Source organism: Eublepharis macularius, chromosome 11, assembly GCF_028583425.1.
Source record: "Eublepharis macularius isolate TG4126 chromosome 11, MPM_Emac_v1.0, whole genome shotgun sequence".
Classification (NCBI taxonomy): domain Eukaryota; kingdom Metazoa; phylum Chordata; class Lepidosauria; order Squamata; family Eublepharidae; genus Eublepharis; species Eublepharis macularius.
The window spans coordinates 50,757,937-50,784,726 of NC_072800.1; the positions used below are offsets into that span (position 1 = coordinate 50,757,937).

The following is a 26,790-nucleotide window of genomic DNA, read 5'->3' on the forward strand; positions in this document are numbered from 1 at the left end:
CCCCTCTCGACGAGGCGCCTGTGGCCAATCAGAACACGGCTGCTGTCTCGCGCACCTGGAGGTAGCTCGCGCTGTCGGCCACCAGCCCAACCGCGCTCCCTCCGGCACAGAACGCCGCGAGCGGCTAGAGGTGGGAGTCGGACGGAGAGGTAAACAAAGAACCAGCCGGCACGCACGCGCGCACTGGCGACACGTGACAGCGCAGGCGGCGTGCCCACAACAACTCAAAGAAGCGAGGAAGAGGCTTCCGAAGCCAGTGCGCGTGCGCAACGGTTGGTTAGGCTGGGTTCGGCATCCTGGGTTGCACCTCTGCGGTACAGGAATAATGTGAGCCTTTATTCTTTATTTAAAGTATCTGTTATTATTATTTACATTGTTGATAGACCTCCTTTCTCTCTCAGACTGAAGGCGGATTATACAGAATAAGTCTGTACTGGGCGTTTCAATAAACAATGGCATAAGGCACGTAAAAGCAAGTTTGCAAAGATTTAATCCAGTATAGAATTGAAGAAATGCTGGAACAGCATAAACAATTCTAAGACTGGCATATTAAACAACACAGAAACCACCCAGCAAAATCACACCCACAGCAACAGACAGGGCACAGTAGGATAGCCTACAGTCTCCATCTCTGTTGATGAATCTTTTTGAGACCACATCCTTGCAGTGTGGGCCTCCTAGCTGAGTAAAAAGCCTTTGCAAGTTTACCCCGGTCTAAACCCAAAAGGGATTACAGCGCAATCCTAAAAAGAGAAGTAATTCTTTAAACTCATGGATTTAAATGGATTCAGAAGGATGTAATTCTGCTTGGGCTAGCAGTGCAAGTAGCCCGGTTCTACATGCTTCCTTTCTGGTCCAGGTGCTCCCCACTAGATTCCTGCTATATTTACTTGGAAATAAGAGTCTTCCTATTACAACTGGATTATGTAGGTATAGAACTGCAGCTGTGCAGCACAGCCCTGTGCATACTCACTTGGCAATAATACCTACTGAGTTCAGTTGGACTGTTTTTCCTCTCTAGATGTAATACACATTGGCAAACTATGGCAAACTATAACGGTAATAAACTTCTTCAAGGGCCATGAAGGGAAAACCAACAAAAAGCTAACAATGTGCTGATCTGCATGTATATGTGCTGGAAATCTTATCCAATTGCAGCTTCCAAAAGTCATAGAATCATAGAGTTGGAAGGGACCTCCAGGGTCATACAGTCCAACACCCTGCATAATGCAGGAAATTCACAACTACCTCCCCTCCGCCCCACACACACACCCAGTGACCCTTGCTCCATGCCCAGAAGATGACCAAACACTGTCAGGATGCCCAGTTGAACAGGCCTGGGGAAAATTGCTACCTGACCTCAAGGTCATGATTGGTATTACCCTGGGCGTGTAAGAAGGGGCCACATGAACTAAGCACTAAGGTAACCCTTCCTGCCCTTCCTCTCATAATCTGCCTAGGTTCACAGATTGTGTACATTTAGCAAAACACTCATGCAGTTTTTACATATGGCAATATTAAGTTTGATGATATTTCTTACATTGGAAGTGCTTTATGTAAGACTTGTTGGGCCAGGCTGCCAAATGCTTAATAAACATTTGAAATTAACATCTGTAAGAGTAAGGCTGTATTTAATTTATTCTCAATTATTCTCATAACTTCTTCTTTTAAAAAAATTTTTTTTATTGGTGAGTACATAATTAATACAAATATTCCCCCTCTTACCTAATTTGTATCAACCCCCACCCTTTCCCTCCCCCCTCCTTGTAGACTTCCAACAGCTTTCCAACCCTTAACCTATCTTATTACTTAACTTATTTTCAACTATATTCTTCTAAATCATATATATATTATAGCTCTTACTCTTTTATGTATACATATGTATACATAAAAATTCTTTTATGTATACTATATCAAATCCACTTATATATCCATTCTCTATGTCACTGTTTAAACTATATATTTTTAATAAAGCCTCCTTAATACTAATACTAGCTTAGGTTAATTAATAGCTAAATTTTCCCATTAATGGTAAAGTTACTTCTCTCTTCTATTTATAAAATCACAAATTAATAGTTCTCAAACTGCCACAATCCTCCCTTTACATCCCATTTTTTTCTAAATATTGTTTCAGTTTCCCCCAATCTGCAATGTATTCTCCTGGATCAAGATCTTTCAGTTTTCTTGTCGTTTTGTCCATTTCTGCCATGTACAGCAATTTGTAAATCCAATCTTCTGTAGTTGGTATTTCTTGCACTTTCCATTTCTGCGCATATAAAAGTCTTGCTGCTGTAATCATGTAAAATAATAATGTTCTGTATTGCATTGGAACATCTTCCATTCCCAAGTTCAGTAGCAACAATTCTGGGTTCTTATTTATTTGGGTTTGCAAAACCTCATTAATTACTTCAGTTATATCTCCCCAGTATTGCTTAGCTACCTCACAAGTCCACCACATGTGATATAATGATCCTTCATGCTTTTTATATTTCCAGCATCTGTCTGACATATTAGCATTTCCTAGCGCAATTTTCTTTGGTGTTAAATACCACCTATACATCATTTTATATACATTCTCTTTAATATTAGTACAAGTTGAAATCTTCAGTGTATTTTTCCACAAATGCTCCCAGGATTCCATTGTTATTTCTTTGTGAAAGTTTATTGCCCATTTCACCATCTGGACTTTAACTGTTTCATCTTCCGTGTGCCATTTTAAAAGTATTGTATAAATTTTCGAGATTTCTTTTTTACCTTCTTGTAAAATCGCTTCTTCTAGTTCCGAATTTTTCAATCTTATTCCTCCTTTTAAACAGTCCGAGTTGTAAAGATCTCTGATTTGCCGATATTGAAACCATCCATAATGGGGAGATAACTCTTCTTCTGTTTTTATTTTTAACATTTTATGTTCCATTAATATTATCTCTTTGTAAGTTAAACATTGTTGTTCATTATAGACAGCTCTCGGATCTATTACTTCATATGGTACTACCCATGAGGGAATACCATCTTCCATATAGTCCTTATATTTCTTCCAGATTGTGAAAAGGCTTCTTCTAATGTAGTGATGCAAAAACATAGAGTCCGCTTTTACTTTATTGTACCACAAGTAGGCATGCCATCCAAACAATTTTTTATGCCCCTCCAGAGCCAGCAGTTTACGGTCTTCTAACGTTATCCAATATTTTAACCAGACCAAACAAATTGCTTCGTAATATAATCTTATATTTGGCAGTTGCAGTCCACCTCTTTCTTTCGAATCTTGTAATACTTTCATTTTCACACGGGGTTTCTTGCCTGCCCACACAAAGTCTGAGATTTTCCTTTGCCATTTATCAAATTGTTTGAAGTCTCGGATAATTGGAATTGTTTGCAGCAAAAACATCACACGTGGTAACACATTCATCTTCACCGCTGCTATTAATTATTCTCATAACTTCTTAAAGCTGTTTAAAGCCCAACAGCTGCTGCCAACTAAGAATTAGCTATATTTACATTCTGTCAATAGATCATATGTTTAAATGTAAAGATAGTTTAATTCTCATTAATGTCCTCTTAATCCTCATTATGTCTGCTCAGCTACAAATATTCCTAAAATATGGGGAACAACCCAGCCTTTGTTTTTGCTGAAACCTTCAGCGCTCTTATGAATACACCAGTGTAAGACTTACTTACAGGCACAGAATCAGACAGCAAGTTAGTACATCAAATTTTTAAGCATAATATGTGAGGCCAGCCAGTTGCATAAACCCTAATGTTTTATGCTTCAGCACAGGAAGAGAAGGGTCTTGGATTTGGCATTGACATACTGAAGTTAACTCTCATCCCTGTCCTTGACTTAGACGGCTACAAGCAAATAAGGTTGCCAACTGAACAGAGGAAAAAAGTCTTATCCCCTTAATAGGTTAATGGAAATGGGAAGCTGAAGTTTTTCATAGCATCAAGATAATTAACATTACCTGATAATTGCTTGTAGAGCCAATTGGTATTAAGCTGGGATGTGTATTTGTGTGTATTGCACTTAAGAGTAACACTGTCCCATAGCATGGACTTAATACAGCATGCCATCTAAAAGGCTGGTCACTATCATGTTATATACTTTCACCTGCCATTTGCAGGTGGCTAAAAAGGTGTTTCAGTATGAGTAGCTACATTGAATCTTAGACAATTTGGGGTGTGTCCATGTCCACAACTGATACTTATTTAAGGAGGTGGAATATCCTCACAACAGCCTATAATTCATATTTCTTGCATGAGAAGAATGTGTCCAACATTCAAGAGTTCTTATGCTATCCCTTTTCATTGTCTTGTCACTTCTCCATTATTAGGGTTTTTTCTTCTTTTTATCAAAAAAGTTATACTTTGTATCTAACAGTTTATTCATTATTTCCACCTATGTTTCAGTCAACCAATGAAGAAGTGAGTCCTGGTTGGTTATCTTGGATCTCTGTGCAGCCTTTGATACCATCAAATATGGTATGTTTCTGGGTTGTTTGGCTGGGATTGTGCCTGGGAGGATCAGTGTTATGTTGGTTTTATCCAGAAGGCAATACTGGGTGACTTTTATTTGGCCACTTGGGGTACCACAGGCTTCAGTCCTGTACCCTATACTGTTTAACATCTCCATGGAATTGCTTGCATCAAGAGATTTGGGGCACAATTCCAGCCTTCTGCTGGTGATACACAGCACTCTCTCTCAACTCTTATCTAAATCCAGGAAGGCAATAGAAGTATTGAATTGGTGTCTGAATACAGTAAAGGACTGGATAAAGATAGATGAATTGAAGTTTAATCCAGACAAGGTGGCATTATGTTGAGTGGAAATAGGTGTTTTGTCTGTTCTAGGTGAAGTAATATTCCCCCTGAAAGATGAGCTCTGCATTTTGGAGATGCATCTAGATTCTGCTTCTAGAGTCAACATTGTCTTTGGAAAAGCAGGCTCTCAAATTGTTTCTAAGAGCAGTTGCAAGCTCAATCCTTTCTTAGAGTAAATCAACATGGCAACAGTCACACGTGCCTTGATGACACCGAGATTAGATGACTGCAACATGTTCTATGTGGAGCTGCCCTTGAAGACAGTTCTTGCTTGGATGTTTCATTATAATCATATAAAGCCAGTGTTACTTTGGTTATGTTGACTCCCAATTAGTACTTGAGCTCAGTTCACAGTGCTGGATTTGACTTTAAAAGCTTTAAATTGTTTGAGTCCAGAGTATCTACAGGACCATCATAACAGCCTGCCCAAGTTTTGAGACCTATGCATGGTGCTTTCCTGTGCAAATGAGCCTTAGCTGAGGTTAGGTTGTCTCGGACCTGTGAGAGGCTTTTTTGGCTGCCTAACCAGCCTATAAAACTCTCTCCATTAAAGAGATTGGTGCCTTCCAGAATTAATTAAAAACTAATTTTCTGGAAGTACCTTGAACTAGATTAAAAGGACAACATTTGGGTTTTTTTCTCTGAGCTTGTTTTAAATGGTTTTATGTTAATTTCATAATGAAATTGTTTTATATCTAATGTGAGCTCTTTGTTGACCTTTGGTGAAGAAGGTGGCTGATAAATATTCTAAATAAATAACATTCACTAAATTACTTTTAGAAAAGTGCTTCAGTCTCAAGAACTTTGAATTACATTTCATACACACTGCATGAAGTTTGTGTGCATGTAATGTAGGTACAATTGTGAACATTCAGCATTATTTAAGGGAAAAAAACAAATCTAGGAAGAGCAAATATCAGAAGCACACAAATACTAATGCTGTAAAAGGTTAGGAGTCGTCATGATGTAACACTTGAACTAGGATCTGTGAGACCGAGGTTTGAATCCTTACTCTGCCATGGAAGTTTGCTGCGCCAGTCACTTGCAGCCTGATCTATCTAACAGAGGGTAGTGGTTGCATGGATGGAGAAAGGAAGAACAATATTGTAAGTTGCGTTGGGTTCCTGTTGGAAGGAAAAACTGGAATACTGTGGGGGGGGGGAATGAAATGAATTGCAAAAATAATTCTTTTCTGGGTGTATCTTAAGATGGCTATCCTGTGCACATTTACTTGAGAGTAAGTTCTGGTAAGATTCTCCTGAATAACCTTATTGTAAATATGAATAGGATCAGACTATACATATATTCTTCGTTCCGGCTTGTTGTGGAGTGACCAGCTGAGGAGCCATATTTGGGCAATTGTTTACAATTCCACTTTAATGTTCTGAATATTTCCTTTAGGAGCAGCTAAAATAAATAATACAAAAGAAATGTAATCAACCAACCGCTGAGTAGCACCATGAAAACTCAAATTGTAAGTTGATGGCCTTTGGAGGAATTAGCAATCCCAGTAGGTTGTGGTAATGAAGTCCCTTTAAACTTGGCTGTTGTCTTCCTAGGCTCACCTGAGTGTTTTAGAGAAGTGAGTCTCCTTCAGGAAGCTGAATGTAGTTGTGAATTTCCTGCATTGTGCAGGGGGTTGGACTAAATGACCCTGGAGGTACCTTCCAACTCTCTGAGAGCCACTTTGGTGTAATGGTTAAGAGCACGGGACTCTAATCTGGAGAACCGGGTTTGATTCCCCACTCCTCCACTTGAAGGCAGCTGGGTGACCTTGGGTCAGTCATAACTTCTAGCTCTCTCAGCCCCACCCAGCTCATAGGGTGATTGTCGTGAGGATAATAATAACACACTTTGTAAACCGCTCTGAGTGGGCATTAAGTTGTCCTGAAGGGTGGTATATAAATCAGATGTTTATATTATTAGGATTCTAAACTGCCTGGTGAGTGTAACCTCTATTGTATATGTTCTATGGGGCTAATTTAGGAAGCAAACTTTCACACAAATGTAAGTTAAGATGTAATGATTTTAAATAAATGCGTGTATGTTTCTTTAAATGCCTGGTGTGATACAGATGAAGTGTGGGGGTGAAAGAAAGGGATGAGTGAGTGATATGATTGGTTGATGACTGAGAGTGTGGGCAGAGTGAATGCAGTTTTAGACTGAGAGTGGAGAAAAAAAGATTTAGTCAGGGCAAGAGAGGCAAGCTGTGTGCAGCCTTAGCATGTTTAAGCATTTCTGAGAAAAATATTGAGTCTGGTATTAGTAGGCAAGCTGTGTGCGGCCTGAGTATTTTTAAGCAGTTCTGACAGAAATATTTAGTCAGGAGAAAGCAGGCAAGCTGTATGCAGCCTGAGCTTGTTTATGTTGTCTGAGAGAAATATAACTTGTGTGGAAGTCTGAACAGTGTGTTTGTGAAAGAACATTCAGTCAGGGATAAGCAGGCAAACTGTGTGTGTGCCTGAGAAAAGGTCTTACTTGTAATTGAGAGAGAATATCAAAAGCTGGCATGCTGTGTGCAGCCTGAGCTTGTGTATGTTGTCTGAGAGAAATATAACTTGTGTGGAAGTCTGAACAGTGTGTTTGTGAAAGAACATTCAGTCAGGGATAAGCAGGCAAACTGTGTGTGTGCCTGAGAAAAGGTCTTACTTGTAATTGAGAGAGAATATCAAAAGCTGGCATGCTGTGTGCAGCCTGAGCTTGTGTATGTTGTCTGAGAGAAATATAACCTGTGTGGTAGCCTAAACTGTGTGTTTGTGAAAGAACATTTAGTCAGGGAAAAGCAGGCAAAGTGTGTGCGCCTGAGAAAAGATCTTGTAATTGAGAGAGAAATTAATATCAAAAGCAGGCAAACTGTGTGTGAGAGAAGATCTGTGTGACTGTGTTTAAGTAAAGTAACTTTAAGAATTGAGAACTACTCTTTTGAAACCATCAAGTTTTAGAAATAACATGAAACCAATATGCTTTTTATAAAAATAAAAGGTTTACTTTGTTTTTTTTATATCCAAGAGTTTCTGTCATTCCTATATCCCATTCCTTTCCTCAGGGCCTTTGGGCATGTTACTAAAAAGAGAAATTTAAGTTATTCTGGAATTTAATTCCTGGTGGCAGCAATCTACCAAGAGGAGGCGAGAATAAAAGGCTTAAAGACCAGATCTACCCAAGAGAAAGAAAAGGTTGTAACATAAGAATTTTTTTCTTTTCCAAACCTTTTAACAATTAGAACAATATAACTGTATTTTTTCTTTAACCAAACTCATAAGTGCAAAAAAAACAGAAACTTTCAGCCAATGTCTTTGAAACCACTCAAGGTAGGCAAATTCAACATATCAGCTCCTACCAAGTGCCACAATCCTTCCAATTATGAAACAACTGGAACCCAGGCTTCAGTCCTCGTCTTGGGGATTTACAGCCCTGCAAGAATAATATGATTCCAATAATAATATCAACTAATTATAACACACGTACACCACTTTTAGTTACGATTGTTCACATATAACATATTTCTGATTACCTTATTCAAGGTGAGAAGAGCATGTAAAATGTTATCAAGCTGTCCAGCAGCTAGTCTCTTCCTCAGCTGCCTAGCTCCAGATACTAACTCTACCCTACTGGGCTAAACCAAGTAGCTCCTGGGGGTTACACTAGCAATGTGCAAGTTAGTCACTGCATTTCTATCTGGACTGCTGTCTTCCCTTATTGTCCTCTCCCCATCAAGAAAATACACATGAAAGGACAGTTATTAAACTCCAGTTGAACAGGCCTATAGTCCTTCCCTTCTTTTTCTACTGCTTAGTAAATTTTGCTACTGGGTTCTTTTACTGAAGTTACCGTTGTATTTCTAGTGTATATTGTTGCTTTCCCTGAAGATGGTGCTGTGACAACATCTCCTGCCCCAATTTTTGAGTGTTACCTTTCTGCAAAGCTGCAGATTGTTTATCATTTGAAAACAATACAACCTACGAATGGGCGTAGACTCTCTACATGGGGTAGGGATGGAATCTGCTTTGTATTTTTAAAAAATTTTATTTTAAAAAAGAAAGTAAAGTAAGTGCATAATATAAAAGTTATATAGATTCTAAATTAGACAGTAAATTAAAAGTCATACAATCTTATACAACCAATAAGCATATAAACAATACAGTTATAATAGCTTTGAGAGTAAAACAAGCAATACATTTGTTACCTTGGCTTAATAAACAAAACATTACGTATTTGTTTTCCCTAAGCCTAAATACATAACATTTCTCCTTCTCCCTCCCTCCCTCCCTCCCTCTCTCTAAGCTTCTGTGTCAATTAATTTAGCCTAAGTAATCGAAGAAATCCTTCCATTTCCCCCAGAACTCAGTTATCGGTCTATTTTGTAAGTAGGTAGTCAACTTGGCCTTTGAAGCATATTCGTAAATCTTATCTCTCCACTCTGAGAGTCCAGGACAGGCATCGTTTTTCCATTTTCCTGCAAATAGTACTCTCGCTGCTGTCACCATTTAACAGAAGAGGCCTCCTTGTTCTTTTCTCACATTAGATGGTAAAATATTTAAAAGAATACTTTTCAGATTTAATTCAAATCTGAGTTTGAGGATCTTTTGCATCTCTTCATGTATTTTTATCCAGTATTTTCGTGATTCCTTACAAGTCCACCACATATGGTAAAATGTTGCATCTATATTCTGACATTTCCAACCATGTCTACTGTTCACTGCTTTGTATTCAGATTACTAGAGATCCACTGCCAAAGAGATCAGCCCAGCTTGTTATCTTTTTTCTAATATGTCTTCCTTCTTTCTGAGCTGCCTTTCCCCTCAGTGGTCCTATTCCAACTTTGCTTGAAAGTCCCACGGCACCACGGATTTTATCCCAGTTGCTGGTGGCTCTCCTGTCCCTCTTAGGCCTTACGTAAAACTTTTCTTGGAGCTTTTTATATTAGCCTTGAAGTATGGGAGCCATTGTAACGCAGCTCACTCCTCTGACACAAAGTTGTTTGTTTTAAATTTTGAAGCTTTTAATTGTGATTTGTAAGTCACCTGGAACTCTGAGGAAATGTGAGCTATAAATGTTTTAATTAATAAATATGATAGTATTTAGATATATATAACGTACAATAACCTCTTTCAAAATACTCATTAGTGGCAAGATAGTCATCAAGGGGCAAAAGAAACTCTTGTTTTAAAGATATATAACCAAGGCAGATTGAAAAAAGTTGAAAGCGTCACACTCAGTTCTGTACAGGCAAATGATGTTTCTATAAATAGCTGCAGTAGAGTTTGGTTTTTTGTTTTTCCACATCATTATTTCCGTAATGGGATCCCTCCAAAGAAAAGATGCACTAGTCTTTTCCATGAGACAACCAATGGAGGCAACTCTTTTGGAACAAAACAATGATTGCCCAACTGTGGTATCTAAGCACTATAAACAGTTGTGCAGTGCTACTGACCTGGGGCCAGACTAGATGAGATGATGCCATCCCAATTTCATCAAGGCTATAGCACAAGGGGAGTCATCTTCTACCCTCATGCAATTTTCCCAGCTTCAGAGATTTTTTCCCCCTTTGAGAAAGCATTAGAGAACCCTATCTGTTTATTCAAAAGGGCAAATAGCAGCTCTGCTGGGCTATTGAGACTGGGGAAATGGTGAGTGTATATGGGGTGGGAGAATCTAATCCTTTTGCCACTACTGCCCCATATTCTGATCTCAATCTGAATTGAGAACCTATGCAGTTTTTGTTTATTATTATTTTTAAATGCTCAGGAAATCCATTTATTGATCTAGCCTCCATGGGTTCTAAGATCAAACTCTTGCTTTCTGGCTTGTGGTGCTGAACTATAGTTATTTATTGATGGTGGAAAGGCACTTTGCTTATTTTTCCACAGATTCCAGGATTGAATGCTGATAATGGAACTACCTCCAGGGAAACCCTGACAAGCTTTGGCTCAAATAATATAATAATCTACTGAACACAGAATGTATGTATTAATGTGTAACAAAAATTAATGCCAACTGCAGATTTATACAGTATAAGAAATATTTTCTTTTGGTTAAATACACACGTCAATATTATTTTTGCTTGGGTTACTTATTTGTGTCATTACTACCCCAAGTCTCAACAAAGTCCTTCAGGCAGCTCACAACAGTTGTATAAACATGCAATAAAACCATGTTGTTATAGTTAAGGTCATAACAGAAAATACAACCTAGCAGCAGTAGCAACAGGAATAATAGCCACTGCCCCAAAGACAAGAGCACAGACAAAAACAGTAAGAAGAAATAAAACTATTTAATAATCACCTTTTAAAAATTATTTAATAATTATTTATTGCCATAGGACTAGAAAAATAAAAATATCTTCATTCAGAGGATGCTTCACATGATGTTTTACTTACGGAAAGTTAATGGAAAATCTTGTTGCATCTTGTATTCTTGGTTGATTTGTAAAAACCATTTACACTATGGTTGGCATTTCACTTTGATGTAGAGTATACTGAAAACTTGTATGCTATATTTGACTCCTACTGTTTTAGTGTTACCATGCCATTGTTGTTTTTAGTGAAAGCACTAAGGTGTAGGACTCATTATCAATAAATGGGGAGTAGGCATTTTTAAAAAATGGCTAGTCTGGTAAATGTCCAGCTAGCTGGTAATCTTGCTTCCAGTCAGTTTTATATAACCACGAGCTCTTTGAAACAAACTATGTATTCATATTAAAACAAACAGCAATGGACCATATAAAGTACATACCTATTAATCCACCTATTGTTCTTTTTCAGTCTTATCATATTAGAATATCGGTTTCAATAAGGAACAAATAGATCTCCTACTTGTTCGAAAGAGATGTAGGTGAAGACTCTATTCCATTGCCAGATTTTAATCATTATTTTGTCTGTCTTAGTCATATGTTCCAAAAAACACATCAATGGAACACTATCAAACTTAGTTCAGACAGGACACAAAACTATGGTTTATTTTCACTGATTTAACTTATGAAATCAGGATTGGGCTTGCAGAAAATCACTGTGATCCCACTTTCCTTGGCAAATTCTGATTCCATCACTTTTGGTCATCCCCACCCCAGACCCAGACAATATCCCAGCCAGCACATCAACATTTATACAGCAGGCAAAATCAGAGTAATGCCTAACAGTAACTTAATAACCAACATGAAACTGTTGTTTCACTTCTTGATGTTTCAGACTAATTAGCCTTAGTTAGTGGAGTGGCCTGCATTTGGACAATTATACTTAGCATAGTTGCCTCTGCATTCACAGTGGCAACATAAGGTAGTTGATAAATCATCACTCTATTGGTGCAGGTTTTGTTTAGTCAAACAATGCTTTCATAGGACACCTGAAGTGAGCCATAGACTCTGATCCAGTGAGTCACTGTTCCAGGACATTCTGCTGATGGTTTGGCATCAGTGCTAGCACATCTACCTTCCTGCTCATGACAACAGTGGTCTTGTCAGGGCCGGACTTCAGGGCAGAAGTCTGAGTCCTCGGCTCACAGGTTCAGCATAGAAGTCCCAAAAGCAGGCTGTAGCTTTGCATTTGAAGTATACATCTGCATGACACAAAGCCATGAAACCTAGAGTCTAAAATCACCTAATGGCATCATTGCATGATGGTGTTACTGTGCTGGCAAAAAACTCAGTCCCGTGCAGAAGGGCTGTATAAGGACAATATTGAGTGTGACAACACCCCCCCCCACAGCCTTTAGTATGGCATCATAAAGAACAGATCTCTGTAGTGCTAAAGCATATTTCCACTTAATGGGAGCAAAGGCATTTTAGAATGTTGTTTTACCTGTTATGCATGGTGCAAGGGTCAACTTGCATCACAGGAGCTAAATAGGATTGCATTGATAACATCATTATATACAGTGCTTCTCTGTGAGAGCCTCTCCAGAAAATCTTCATTGCAAAATAACTGCATACTTGTGGCTTTGTACTTGCAAGGGATCTGGAGAGGGCTGTATCAACAATACCATGTGTAAAGCCAGTAAAAAGCAACACTTTTATTTTGCCATCTGGAGTTCAAACCTACTTTCACCAGTAGATGTCATTGTGGTGATGATAATAGATAAGACTGTAGATAGCGGAGTTGTAGCTCAGTCCTTAGCAGTGACAATCCTTCTAAGCCCATTGTTTTCAAATGAGTGGGAAGAGTGTAACTTTTTATTGGGTGGGGGGAACCCCAAACAACAGCAGTGTACAACCTTTTTATTGGCGCCAAACCAGCTGAGAGTCAGGAAGGTCTGAGTTTCCCCATTTGGGGAAACATACCGGTTATCTGTATAATGTATCTAGTTGCCAACGTTTAAACTGTTTACCCTAGCTGTCTGTTACTTTACGGCATGAAAAGCTTCAACTGCCCATGCCCATTTTCCTCCCTGTCCAGTTGGCAACCTTATCAGCAATGTGATAGGGTATTTGTGCTAAAGCACTAGACTTTTGAAGTTCAGAAAACTGCTCATCTAGCCCCTGAGCTTAGCAGTTTCCCACTATTCCGCTATGGATGCAGAATTTTTCCTGTTGTTTATTTCCCCCACCCTCTAGATAATTCTTTGCAAGCCTCCAAATTGTTAGATAACTGAGAATCATTTTGTTTACATCCTTCACTCTTTTAAGCCTTGTATTAATTTTCCTACACATCTGACAAAGCTCACAGAAATCTACATAACAAACGCTGGCATCCTTATTTATTGGGTGCCAATACTTTTAACAATTAATTTACATATTTTTCTAATGGGTCTGTTTTTCCAGGTCTCACAGGCTATTACAATACTATCATGTGTAGCCAGCTGTTTAGGAAATACTTATATTATTGTGCTTTACTTTGCTGGATTTTACAAGTTCCTGAAATACCTCAGCAAGCCCTAAAGTTTTGCAAATTTGCACATCCACAAACCTCAGATTTACAACTGAGTCTGTCTTACAGGATATCTTTACCCATTGCATAAACAAAACCGCTCATGTTTATATATGATATAAATATAATTAAAGGGTGATGTGTATAACACTAGAGAGCAAAAAAAAGTGGCATTTTGATATTGATGAAATGCTTCAAGACATCTGATGCCAGTGGTATAGAAGTTGAATAAATAAACAAACACATTTATTTTAGTGCTATCAATGTTACCCCTGCAAATGTATACAACAGGGCCAAATTGAGCGAAGAGGTACAAAAAATTGTTTTAAAAACTCAAATGCTTTATGAGTAAAGAGGAAAAGGAAGAAACAGTTGTGTGAAAAGTTCATCAGAATTCAAAACCTAGGTTACCTGCAGAAGGGAGGGGTGCGCACCAGCTGGGAGACAGGTGGAATATGACTCATGCATGTTTGTTGAGGATGACCATTACTGTTTCTTGAGCAAAATAACTTGGGCAGTGTTGGCTAGGCCAAAAGCAGAACACAAATGCCATTTTCTCCATTGCAGGTAACTCTGCCTCCCATTTCCCACTTGAAGGGGTGCTTGACAAGTAAAGCTCAGCACCATGCACATTCTATGTGTTGCAGGGAGATGGTGGACTGGGGCAGAGAATATGTGTACTGCGGCAGATGGGACTTTCAGACTGCCTCTTGGACACACTGGATCTAGATAAAAGGTTTTGCTTAGAATGTTGTTGCACCCATAGCAGCACTGAGCAATTCTACTTCTTCAGTGTCAAATACAGCGAGATGGCTGTGATGATATATGAGAATGAGCTAGCATCTCCAGTTAACTCTGATGTCCATACTGGTTTTTAATATTCCAATTGTTGGCCCTTTCTTGCTATATTAATCTTATATACTGAAACTTGTGGATTTCTTGCTAATTCAGTCCTCCCTCCTCTGCATAATACGTAGGAGGGCAATTTATCCCTGTCTTCTTGTTATGGCAATTTTACATTTCCCCATTGATTGCCATCATCAGCCCGTAATGTGGGGCAAGGTAAGAAAAACACATAATGCCATAGAATGAGGATACAGGTAATTTTCCCTAGGAGCATATGGCATTAAATGTGTGGTTGCTGTTTACAGACGCACATTTAATGTATCAAATAGTTCTAAAGTAGTCATCTCAAGTTTTAAAGATGCAGGATGATGTCTCTCTAATATTTACACTGCCAGAAATTTCTTATCTGTATGGACATTATCCTAAATTAGTTCCTAGCCCAATCAGAAGTGAACTGCTGAGTATCTTCCAGGATTCCCCTATGTTTTATGAATGTAATATGAGCAGCAGCCTTAAAGGTGAAAGAAGACTAGAGAATTTTTCATTGAATAAAAGAGCTCACTTGTTAAAAGACATTGAGTGCAACCCAGAGAAAAGAAGTGCCTCCATTTGAAATCAAGTGCACATAATTTAATCTAGTTTGTTATTAGCGACCATGGTTAAGCAACAGGAGTCTGCACATATATAAAGGATTCTGCCTACAGATTTGTGGCAGCAGGAATTGTATTGTGCATGTACACTCTAGCACATTCCAGGGTGTGTGTGTGGGGGGGGGGGGCTGTTTAAAAATGAGAACTCAGATGATGCCATCCCACAGCTAATGATGTATTTTGAAATGCTCTTTTGCTATGAAAGCCTATTGATATCTGAGTTGCTTTGTTTGTACTTGCTGTTCTTCTGATCTAAGGATTTGCTCTTCACTTGATATATTCAAGTTATTATCGAATACACACTGTCAGAAATATATGCAACATTTAATAGCTGTAGTAACTCTGTCCTGATTCTGATTAATAAAACTAATGAGATAAGCTTAGATAAGAGGGTGTGGGAGGCTGTTTGTGAAGGACAGAAGTGGGAGGATTTCCAAAGTGTTTTCAAGGAGGCTTACTTGATGGAAAGAGACTGCCTTGGGAAACAGCGCAAATTAGATTTACAGCAGAGAAAAATGGGGGGGGGGCAGAAACAGATTTCCTGGTTGGTTTCTTTGTGCTAGCTTTGTACAAAGAAAGGAGGAGATTGGGACACTGTTGGAATATTGTTGAATTAATGATGTTGCCTTACACCAAAGTCTTTGGCATGGTGCTGGCAGGCAAGAAGATCTTATCCATGCAATGAATCTTGCATCCAGCATCTCATTTAAATCCTGCTGTTCACTGTTTCTTATGCAACTTTAGTACTTCAGAGATCCATAGTCCCCATGTGGAAAAATACCAAATGGGCTCAAACTAAAATGCCAGGGTATGCAATTTGGGTCTCCCACTTGCTGAAATGCTGAGGTCAGCAAACAAAGCCTCTGACATCCTGAAGTGCTGAGAAAAAAGGCTTCTTAACCTTATAGGGAAAGTAGCAGTAGTCAGAAATCCCCAAAACAGGAAAAGGTATGATATGCTTGAACAATTAACACTTATGTATAGAGCAACTAACCATGTGAACTCAGGGAAAGCAATCAGAAACAGACACCTCGCTTAGGAAGAAGTTATAACCAATTAAAGATGTATAAGTCAGTTATGTAAGGGAAATGGCATGTTGTTTTGATCAATGTATAAAACCTGTGTTCAGTGCTGTAAGATCAGAGCACACCCTTTTGCAAAATTGCTTGTGATGCTTTCGTGATTATTGCAATAACAAAAAGATTCTTCAAGAGTCCTCAACCACTTGTCTCATTTGGGGAAGGGGCAAGGGGTTTGGCCCTTTGTGCAGCTCATATGCTCCTTGCACCGGCATGCTAAGAATGCACGTGTAGCAAATAGGGTTGCCAGCCTTCAGGTGGATCCTGGAGATCTCCTGAAATTACAACTGATCTCCAGACTAAAGAGATCAGCTCCCTTGGAGAAAATGGCTGCTTTGGAGGGAGAACTCTGTGCTGTTATATATTGCTGAGGTTTCTTCGCTCCTCAAACTCTGCCATCCCCACACTCCACCCCCAAGTCTCCAGGAGTTTCCCAACTAGAAATTGGCAACCTTTGTAGCAGCTTAATTTAAATGAGACACTGAACACATTCAGGGTTGCCATGGTAAAGGCCTTTAACACATCCAGGTTACATGCACAGTATTTATACACTGTAGGGTTTCTAACTCCCACTTGCGATTAGACATGGGCACGATCTGAATTACGATTTCAAAAAAACCCCGATTTTGGCATTTGCGCCATCGTGACTCGCTAATCGGTTCCTTCCACGGCAACCGATCCAGCAGTCGGGGGTTTGCTGGTTCAGGACTTGATCGGATGTATTGGTTTCTGTTCGGAATTGCAGACACTCTTGCGCCAGTAACTTATTCCCGGGGCAATGGAGCCAGGGGAATGAGCTGTGTTTGCCCTCCTTCTGTCACCCTCGAAACACGAATGGAAGCCCAGCTTTCCTTGATTAGCAGGCTTCCTTCCAACCACGGAGCAGCAACCCAGGGGAGGGAGGGGGAAGGGGGTGTTCTGGGAGGCTACCCGCACTGTTCGTCTTTCCCCAGGACAAGGGGCGCGTGGGCGGGTGGCTGGGAGGCTGCCTGCACCGTTCGTCTTTCCCCAGGACAAGGGGTGCGTGGGCAAGCCGGCCGTCCCTTGTCCTGGGCGTGGGAGGCTGCCCGCGCCATTCGTCTTTCCCCAGGACAAGGGGCGCGTGGGCAAGCCGGCCACCCCTCGTCTTGCAGGGCAGGTGAACGGCGCGGGCAGCCGCCAAGCTAATTGCGCTGCCGCCAGCTCCGCAGCGCACTGGGACAGCCAGCTTGCTGCGTGGGCGGGGGGAGGGCAACCCAGGAGTGCACGCGCGCCCGACTACGGTTGCCCTGGGCACTGGCAACCGTAGATCCGGCCCTGGAAATGTCCCCTCCCTGAGGGGAGGCAGCTCGTTGCCAGGTTAAAAACTCCCCCCCTCTACTCTGTGTGTGTGTGTGTGTGTGTGTGTGTGTGTGTGTGAGAGAGAGAGAGAGAGAGAGAGAGAGTGTGAATGTCCCTTTCCTCCCCCTGCTCGCCGGGCCTGGTGGCCGCTGCCACCAACCACCATTCCTATATTGCTGGAAACAGCGGGGCGCCCTCCCACTTTGGCCTTCCCAATTCCGGATCGGAAATGGGACTTGATCAGTTAGAATCGGTGGCCTGGGTTCGACAGCAGTCCGGATCCACGAACGGCTTAATCGGTATTTTTTTTTGGATCGTGCCCATCTCTACTTGCAATATTCCTGTTGATTTGGGGGTTGTGCCTGGGTAGGGTAGAGTTTGACGAGGGGAGAGACCCAGCAGAGATAACTCTCAAAGAGATCTACTTTGAGAGTAAAATGTTCATAGTAAAAAAATAATATTGATCCAAAGAATCTGAAAACTGTAATAATTTACCATTTTTTGAGAAAGAGAAATCAGATCAGCTAGCAAAGAGCTTTATGGCAACTAATGTTAGTTCCATGAGCATTAAGATGCTTTTGCTGGCTCGTTCAAATTATATTTGTAAAATGAATTTTGACAAATAATAGTGTATAAGTATATATCTCCATCCCGTAATCTACACCATGTCTAGGAAACTATCATAATACATAAACAGTAATGGGGGATCTGGTGTGATGAACCTGACCTTAGGGGGAAGTGACCACGTCCTCCTTGAATTCCAGTTGCTGTAGGGGGCCAAGGAAGTTCGTAGCCAAACTTGTAGGTTAGATTTTCATAGGGCCCACTTCAATGAACTCAGAAGCTTGATGAGAGTCATTCCGTGGGAGAGTGTGCTGGAAGGGAAAGGAGCAAGTGAAGGGTGGGCTTTTCTCAAACATGAGCTTTTGTAAGCTCAAGCCCTCACTATTCCAGCAAGACAGAAGCATGGTAAGGGCTCCAAGAAACCAATGTGGATGAACAGAGAGCTCCAGAATAGGCTAAGGGAGAAAAAGGAAATGTTCAGGAAATATTCCTAAAGAGGAATATATGAGGGTTACTAGGTACTGCAGATCAGCCATCAGAGAAGCCAAAGCTCAGTATGAGCTGGGTCTGGCCAGGGGGGCTTGCTACAATAAGAAAAAACTTCTACAGATATGTGAGAAGCAAATGCAAGGTAGAAGAGGCAATTGGACCACTGTTGGTAGTGGAAGGAGAAACTGATGGAGGACAGAGAAAAAGCAGACAGGCTTAATGACTTTTTCGCCTCTGTTTTCTCCCTGAAGAACTTGAGCCCATCTAGAGATGGTAGTAGACATGACAGGACGACACCTGGGGAGCTAGTTGACATTGACAGGGAGGTTATGTAGAGGAACCTGGCTGCACTGGACGAATACAAATCCCCTGGGCTGGATGGTGTGCACCTAAGAGTGCTCAAAGAACTTTCTAGAGAACTTGCAGAGCCTCTGTCCATCATCTTCAAGGCCTGCTGGAGGACTGGGGATGTGCCACAAGATTGGAGAAGAGCAAATGTTATCCCAATCTTTAAGAAAGGGAAGAAGGATGACCCGGGAAACTACAGGCCGATTAGTCTGACTTCTGTTGCTGGGAAGATATCAGAGCAGATTTTAAAGGGATCGGTAAGCATCGAAGGAACACTTAGTGATCCGGGGAAGTCAACATGGTTTTGTCCCCAACAGATCTTGTCAGACCAACCTGGTTTTCTCTTTTGATTGAGTGACAAGCTTACTGGATCGTGAGAACTCTTGTCGATGTGATTTACCTGGATTTCAGTAAAGCTTTTACCCATTCTAATGGGTAAACTGGAAGACTACAGACTGGCCTATAGGACAGTTCGGTGGATAGGGAACTGGTTAGAGGACTGCACCCGAAGAGTGGTGGTCAATGGCGTTTCATTAGATTGGAGGGAGGTGTCCAGTGGGGTGCCACAGGGCTCGGTTTTGGGCCGGTACTTTTCAATATTTTTATCATTGATCTGGATGAAGGGGTAAACGGACTACTCATTAAATTTGCTGATGATACAAAATTGGGAGGAGTGACAAACACCCAAGAAGAGAGAGTTAAAATTCAACAAGACCTGAATTCTCTGGAGAAGTGGGTGGTTGTGAACAGGATGCAATTCAACATAGATAAGTGCACAATATTACATCTGGGCCACACAAATGTGAAGCACAAATACAGGCTGGGGGTAGTAGTGTGTGCAAAAGAGATCTTGGAGTAAGAGTGGACTGTAAACTAAATAAGAGCAGTCAGTGTGATGCGGTGGCAAAAAAGGCAAACTCAGTCTTGGGTTGTATCAAAAGGGACCTGCAGTTATTCCAGTCTAAGCCCATTGATTTCAGTGGGCTTAGACTGAAGTAATTATGTTTAGGATTGTACTGTGAATCTGTTTTATAATCTGCATGAAGACGTCTATGATTTAATATGCCTATGCCCCTATTCAATCAAAAAAAAAAAAGAGAGAGCCACGGAATTAAGCAATCAAAACAAAAAACCATGACTGACTTACTACAATTCTTAAAGACACAATGACAGCAGATTGTACTATCAAAAAACTTCTTTGTACAATGAAGTAGAACAGTCAATCAATAACAGAAGGCAAAAAATGTCCACACCAGCCAGCTAGTAGCATCATACATTCCTTAGGTTCTAAATTGGAATTGTGCCTGTAAACTTCTATTTTCAAAGTACAAGTGCTAGCTTAAAGGGACAGTGCCTCCTTACCAAACGCTAGTTAAAACAGCAATCAATCCTCAATACACTATAATCCAGAATGAAAATTCATCAGCATGCAATCATATGCTGATGCCCCTATTCATGCTTAAATACTATTTTACGTTGTACACTACTAATAAAGTGGTACTTTGGCTTTATATGAGAAATCCCTGTCTTCAAATACATTGAGAGCTAAGAGTTAATAATTAAATGTCCAGTTGGGATGATGGCATTTGATGCTTATAATTTTGGGGAGTTCTTGAATATTAACTGGGATACAAAATACGCAATTCAACTGGATTGTCAATGGTAATAAGACTTGAACAAGTTAAGCACTTTAAATACCTGGGTGTCTATTTCCAATCTAATGCTACTTGGACCTTCCACTGTAGGATGGCTGTTAATGCAGCCAAAGTTAATGCTGCAGCAATATCTCGCTTTTATTTTTCTGATCGACGAAACCAGTATGTGCCTGCTGCTCTTAAAGCCTTCAGTGCTAAAACTGGAGCTCAGTTATTGTATGGGACTCCGCTCTGGATTGATGCTATTGACAATTCAGTTGAACGTGTTCACTCTAAGTTTCTGTGTAAGATCATGGGGGTTCCTATGTGTGTTCCATATGCTGCCTTATGCTTAGAGTATGGTCAGAATCTGTTGGCCACCAAGGCATGGCTTCACACTATCAAATATTGGTTGAGACTCCATTTTAATTCTGATCCCCCCCCCCCTGCTAGTCAGCCTGTATTGAAGCAAAAATAAGTTCCTTGAACTTATCTATAAAATCTTTATCCCTGCTATCTGAGTCTCAGGCCTTCTCAAAAATAAAATCTAGTCTTTTGGGATTAGAGTTACAAACCCTATATAGTTCTGATAATAGAACTTGTTCTCCCCTAAACTTGGGGATTGTCCCTAATGTAAGTCTCCCAGCACAGTATCCCTTTACCAACTTTGGGCTCCCAATTTACGTAGAGCCTTTTCTCTGGCCAGATTTAATGTTCTTCCTTCAGCCATTTTATCTGGTAGATTTCCTGGGATTCCTTATTATAGTAGGTGTGTCCTTGTTTGATGGACTGTGTTGAAACTAACCAACTTTATTGTAGCATAAGCTTTCGAGAATCACAGTTCTCTTCGTCAGCTTGCATCTGACGAAGAGAACTGTAATTCTTGAAAGCTTATGCTATGATAAAGTTGGTTAGTCTTAAAGGTGCTACTGGACTTTTTTTGATTTTGCTATTACAGACTAACATGGCTAACTCCTCTGCATGTGTTGAAACTGTTTCCCATGTTCTTCTCCAGTGCTCTTTTTATCTGGTGTCACGCCGGGATCTTCTACATCCTATTTTAGCCCAATTTTCAGAGTTTTCTGATGATTTTAAGGTTCAGTTTCTGCTTGATAACCCAGATGGGGAAATAACTGAAATAGTAGCAAAATTTCTCTACAGCGCCATGGCTATACGCCCTGACAAGTAATATTCTATACTGGTTTGGCTGCACTGTTGCCCTGTTCCTATCTGTAATTTTAATCCCATTATGTATGGATTCGTTTCTGTATTTAATATCTTATATTTTATATATGCCAATAAAGGCTTGCTTGACTTGACAAATCAAGGAAATTAGTAAAAACATTTGTTTAACACTGGTTTCCTACACATGCATTATCCACTGACAAGATTAAATAATTAAAAACATTCTTCACTAAACAGCTACGAATGCAAGAATTCTTGTTCTAATGCCATATAGATAATGTAATCAACATCATCAAGAAACGTTTATAGTGTCATGGGATCACTAGTGGGTGGGTAACAGGAGCACAAGGAGTATTCTGTATGCTAATAGAGATATTCAGACAGTCCTAGAAAACCAGGAGCTAAAATACAACCATAAGGACTAGTCCTGGGACTAAGCCCCATCTTGAGTAGGAATCTGAACAGACCTAGGATAGCTCTCTAAGTATTCACTTACAATGCAATCCTAACCAGAGTTACATTGATTTCAATGGGTTCAGACTGGAGTGAATGTGTTTAGGATTGAACTATTACAGATTTAGATATATCTATCAGAGGATTCAGGGGGACTGATCTGGCAGGATTATGGCCTCCCAAGATTAATATGAGTCCCACTGACCTAGTCTGCAAGTGCCATCAACAAGCTGGGCTCTGTCCCATGACTTGACTCATAAGTCTACAGCTGTAAAAAAGTGACAAACAAGATAAATGTAAAGCAAAACTATTGCACACTTTCTCTCTTTTGCTTCTAACAATGCAGTCTGAGTCTGATCTTCTGTCAACTAAATGATGGCCGATCAGTAGTACCCAAAAGTATATGGTGTTATTTTTGTTTGGCAAAGAAGAGAGTGGGAGAAGAACTACACCCACTAGGTCTGTTCCAAAATTATCTCTTTCCATGTTTAGTTTAATTAAATATAACTTAGTATTTCTTGACCGTGGCTGATTATAAAATTATTGTCTGTAAAAGTCCTACGTCCTTTTTGTCTTTTGAGAGGTTCTAAAGATTTTGTATCCAATGTTGAAAAGCACCATCTGTTCATCTTCGTTCTTCTGTGCCTCCACACATGGGGACTGCGCAGGCGCAGGCCAGCCGCCGGAGAATTTTCTAGAGCTTCCATGGCTCCGAAGGGGCCGTTTGTCGCGCGCCTCAGCGACCGTTTTCCCGCCCAAACGGTCACGTGATCCTCCAGCGACCAACGGCCCCTTCCCTCAGTTCTCTTCTTGCCGCCGCTTGGAGAGAACGTGAGCTTCGTTGCTCTGTGCTTTTGTGCTTCGTGCTTATTCTGACTGATTGCTTGGCTTTTGACTTCGGACTTCGTGACCTCGACTATTCTTCGGATCTCGTTTTGGACTTTGTTGTGGACTCGGTAATTTGACTCGGACTGTTTTGACCTTCCTTTCGCGTGCCCCTGAAGATGGCCTCTAAGGCTCTCTTCAAGCATTGCCTGCAATGCCACACAAAAATGGCCAAGACCGATGGCCATGAACTGTGCCTGTTCTGTTTGGGAGAGACCCATAATGTGACGGCCTGTAAAATTTGCCAGGGCTTCACCAGCAAGGCCCGGCAGGAGCGCAAGGCCCGACTAAACTCCTCCCTGTGGCAGAAGGTCATGTCCGGAGGCGCTCCCTTGCCCTCTTCCAAGGCCGGCCCAAGCCCCTCTGCCGAACGGCATTCGAGAGCTGGCTCAGTGGCCTCCGCGAGGTCGGGGTCGAAACCGCGTCCCCCGAGTACCTCGGCGTCGAGAGCGGCCTCTCCAGCGCAGGGACCGGTGCGGCCGCCCCGTAGCGCGTCATCTACCAGGTCGGATCCGAGACCAGCTTCGGAACCGAGGATCCTGGTACCGAGTCCCCGGTCGGAACCGACGACCGGATCGGTTCCGATGAAGCCTAAGAGGTCGAAGCTGAGGTCCCCTTCGAAGGCGAGGAGCGCGTCGGTTCCGAGGTCTTCTTCGGAACCAGCGAAGAAGAAGAAGAAGACCAAGCATCATCGGTCGCCGCGTCCCGCTCCTCAGGAGGAGGTCATCGTGCTTCCTCACACGCCTTCCCCTCATCTGGGCTCCCCGGAGCCAGAAGACATCTCCGTGCCAGTGCCGGATCCGATGGCCTTCGAGACGGTGCCCGCGGAATTCTCGTCGGGGCCGGAGCCGAGCCCGCGCCGTCGGAGCCGACCATCGCTTGCCCTTCGGTCGCCGAGGCTGGAACCGAGCCCGTCTCCTCGTCGGAGCCGTCCGTCGCCTGTCCGTCCGTCTCCACCTCCGGTCGGTCGTGAGCGGCATGGTTCCGGGGACAGTGTCCGATCAGTCCGGTCCACTGCGTCCCGGCATCGACAGGCTTCCTACCTCCCCTCGCCATACCGTTGCCAATGGGAGGGGGCACCTGCGGGCTTCTCCGTGTCGGAACCGAGGCCTTCGACATCGAGGTCGGCGTGGGCTCCCCCTCCGCTCCAGGTTCCGGAATCCCAGCTTGGTTCCGATGAGGAGGATGTGGAGAGCTTTGGCGGCTACCAGTCGGAGTCCTGGTCCGAACCATCGCCAGCTGAGGAGCTAGTGCCATCTGCGGACTCGCCATTCGAGGACCTCCGTATCTACGCCGACCAGATGGCAAGGATGGCCAAGGCTCTCGAGATGGACATCTCTTCAGCAGCCCCGAAGACCAAGGACAAGCTCCTCAAACGTATTTACGGGGATAATCCGGCGTACGTTGGCTTCCCCATGCTTGAGGGTATTGAGGAAATCGTGGAGAAGGTATGGCAGGTGCCCTGTGATCAGCCTCCAACATCCAAGAGGATTGAGCAGCTCTACAAAATCAAGCAGGGTACCTGGCCGGCACTGGTGAAACACCCTCCACCTTCCTCCTTGGTCACGGAGGAATTCAACCCCCGACGGTCGGGTCACTCCTCGGTGCCTGCCGATAAAGAGGGCAAGAAGCTGGATGCCATGGGCAGGCGCCAGTACATCGTCGCTTCGCTGGGTCTGAGGATTGCCAACTACCAGACCATCATGGCAGGGTACCAGCTGTACCTCTGGGAGAAGTTGGCATCCTATACCCGGGACCTTCCACCGGAGCAGAAGGCTGTGGTGTCCCTGCTGCAAACAGAGGCTGTCCGGCTGTCTAAGCAGCAGATGAATGCCGGGAGCCACGCTGCTGACACTGCTGCTCGGGGGATGGCTTCGGCGGTGGTCCTCAGGCGCCACTCCTGGTTGCGGTCTACGGCCCTGTCCCAGGAGGTGCGTTCCAGGGTGGAGAGCATGCCCTTTGAAGGGGACTCGCTGTTCTCCAAATCGACCGACGAGACCCTGAAAAAGAAAAAAGAGGACAGGCAGACGGCGCGGTCCTTGGGTCTGGCTCCAGCGGACAAGCCCTCCTCCAGACCACGGTACGCTCCCCGGTCCGGCCCTTACCACTACCAGGGCAGATACCAACATCAGCGGCCGGGCTACCAACCGTATCCTGCCTACCAGCAGCGGCCATACCCTCCCGCACAACAGCAGAGGAGGCGTCGGCCCTTCAAGCTTCGCCCGTCACAACAACCGGCCCAGCAGAAAGATCAGCAGGGCGCCGGGAGGCAGTACTGACGGGTCACGCCAGCCGTATCCCCGAACTTTTCGGACAGACTTAGTCCACTCCTCTCTGAGTGGGAGTCAATAACATCTGACTCATGGGTCTTAACTATTGTTGAACTGGGGTACGGGCTGGAATTCGTTGAGCTGCCTAGATGCAGTTCACCCCTGACAGCTGTTAATAACACTATAGCCGAGCTGGATGCGGAGATCGTGTCGCTCTTGGCCAAGGGTGCTGTGGAAGAATTGCCCTATGAGGACTCTGTAAAGGGTTTCTTCTCTAGGTTCTTCCTGGTCCCTAAAAAGGATGGGGGCTTACGTCCCATTTTAGATCTGAGGGGCCTTAATGCCTTCCTCAAGGTGACCAAATTCAAAATGGTTACGTTGGCGGCTGTGATCGCCTTGCTGAAACAGGGAGATTGGTTTGCGGTTCTTGACTTAAAAGACGCATACTTTCACGTGGGCATACGGAAGGAGCACAGGAAATACCTGAGCTTTGTTTACCGGCAAAGGGTTTTCCGGTACAAGGTGCTCCCCTTTGGCCTGTCCACTGCCCCGCGAGTGTTCACTAAATGTGTGGCCCCTGTGGTTTCCTTCCTACGGGAAGAAGGCTGTACCATCTTTCCGTACCTCGATGACTGGCTCATCATGGCTGAATCGGAGTCTAGGCTGGTGCAGGACATTGCCTTGGTACTTAGCACTTGCCAACGCCTGGGGCTCCTGGTGAACTTGGAGAAATCCAAGCTGGTGCCCAACTGCAAGGTGTCCTACATTGGTGCACTGTTAGACTCTGTGGAGGGTAAGGCCCTGCTCCCCTTGGAGAGGGCTCGGTCCCTAAGGGGTCTAGTGTCCATGTTTAAAAGGAACCGATTCCAGTCTGTGCGCACTATCCAGTGCTTACTAGGGCATATGGCAGCGGCCACCTCTGTGGTGCCTTTCGCTAGGCTGCGTATGCGCCCTCTCCAGAACTGGTTTGTGCGGAGGTACGATGCTCTGCTGCACCCTCCGTCCCTCAAATTCTCTATCCCGAGGGCCATCCTCTCCTCCTTGGACTGGTGGCTGTCTGATGACAACTTGTTTAGAGGGACCCCTTTTGGGTATCAACACCATGACATCACGGTTACCACTGATGCCTCTCTGTTGGGATGGGGGGCTTACTGTGGTGATGTGTCTGTGCAAGATGTCTGGTCTGACAGGGAAAAGACCCTCCATATCAATGTGCTTGAACTAAGGGCCATTCGTTTCGCACTTGTGTCTCTTACAGCACTGCTGAGAAATCGTCAGGTCTTGGTGCAGACGGACAACACGACTGCCATGTACTACGTGAATCAGCAGGGGGGCACAGTGTCCATGGCCCTGTGCCGGGAAGCCACACTCACTTGGCAGTGGGCTATCAA

General features: G+C 42.8%; 1 protein-coding gene across 4 annotated transcripts in view; it reads left to right on the plus strand.

The window, feature by feature from the left end:
• Positions 1 to 182: 182 nt before the first annotated feature.
• The window catches only part of HYCC1 (hyccin PI4KA lipid kinase complex subunit 1), a 99,426-nt gene continuing 72,818 nt past the window's right edge, over positions 183 to 26,790 (plus strand). Inside the window, exons 1-5 of one of the 4 annotated variants that reach the window (XM_054991002.1) lie at positions 225 to 327; positions 4,405 to 4,476; positions 6,217 to 6,289; positions 7,862 to 7,991; positions 10,686 to 10,778. The gene's annotated coding sequence lies outside the window, so the exon portion shown is untranslated. Of the gene's footprint in view, positions 328 to 4,404; positions 4,477 to 6,216; positions 6,290 to 7,861; positions 7,992 to 10,685; positions 10,779 to 26,790 lie in introns of all 4 variants that reach the window. The other 3 variants (XM_054991005.1, XM_054991000.1, XM_054991003.1) reach the window with 3 other exon arrangements.